Source organism: Mastomys coucha, unplaced genomic scaffold, assembly GCF_008632895.1.
Source record: "Mastomys coucha isolate ucsf_1 unplaced genomic scaffold, UCSF_Mcou_1 pScaffold14, whole genome shotgun sequence".
Taxonomy (NCBI): Eukaryota; Metazoa; Chordata; class Mammalia; order Rodentia; family Muridae; genus Mastomys; species Mastomys coucha.
In genome coordinates this window covers 38,500,334-38,501,740 of record NW_022196896.1, presented here as the reverse complement: position 1 = coordinate 38,501,740, position 1,407 = coordinate 38,500,334, and positions in this window count along the sequence as shown.

Below are 1,407 nucleotides of genomic sequence, written 5' to 3'. Positions count from 1 at the left end.
GAGGGGGGAGGCAACAGGGGTTTGTTTTTGTTGTTTTTGTTTGTTTCTTTGTTTTTTTGGAGGAGAAACTGTGAAAGGAGAAATTTACATATAAATAAAGAAAATATCTAATAAAAAATAAATAAAAAAAAAAAATGAATGGGCCTCTGCTGAGACTCTACCTCACCCCAATCAGAATGACCAAGATCAAAAACTCAGGTGACAGCACATGCTGGCAAGGATATGGAGAAAGAGGAACACTCCACCATTGCTGGTGGGACTGCAAGCTGGTAAAACCACTTTGGAAATCAATCTGGCAGTTCCTCAGAAAATTGGAAATAGTTCTACTTGAAGACCCAGCTATACTACTACTGGGCATATACCTAAAAGGTGCTCCAACTTATAACAAGGACACATGCTCCTCTATGTTTATAGCAAGCAGCCTCATTTATAATAGCCAGAAGCTGGAAACAACAGAGATGTCCCTCAACGGAAGAACGGATATAGAAATTTTGGTACATTTACACAATGGAGTACTACTTAACTATTAAAAACGGTGACTTCAGAAAATTCTTAGACAAATGGATGTAACTAGAAAATATCATCCTGAATGAGTTAACCCAGACACAAAAGAACACATATGGTATGTACTCACTGATGAGTGGATTTTAACCCAAAAGCTCAAAATACCCATGATACAACCTACAAATCATATGGAGCTTAAAAAGAAGGAAGACCAAAGAGTAGATGCTTCAATCCTACATAGAACAGGAAAGAAAATAATCACAGGAGCTAGAGGGAGTGAGGGAACTTTGAGGGAGAGAGAAGGAGGAGGGAAAAAAGGGGTTCAGGAAGAGGTATTGGAAGGAACAGGAGAGAATTACAGAAGATCAGGAAATTGAATATAAACATGAAGCATAGGCGCATGAGGAGCTGGGGTTAGCCACTAGATAAGTCCCAGACTCCAGGGAAGAAAAGAGCTCCCAGTAGCCAATGGTGATGAGTTTAGCCAAAATACCCAACAAAGGGGAGATACAACCTGTAGAGGCCACCTCCAGTAGATCGGTATGGCACCCAGTTGAGGGATGGGGTACACATGCATCTCAAAAATTTAAATTCAGAAATGTTCTTGTCCAAAGGAAAGACAAAGACAAAAAAATGGAACAGAGACTGAAGGAAAAGCCATCCAGAGACCCCCCTACCCAGGGATCCATTTCATCTTCAGACACCAAACCCTCACACTATTGATGATGCCAAGAACTATTTGCTGACAGGAGCCTGATATAGCTGCTCCCTGAGAAGTTCTACCAGCACCTGACCAATGTAGATGCAGATGGGGGAGTTGGTGGAGGGGTAACCAGGAAGAGGATATTGTTTGAAATGTACATGAATAAAATGATTAATAAAAAAAGAAGAAGGAGAAGGAGG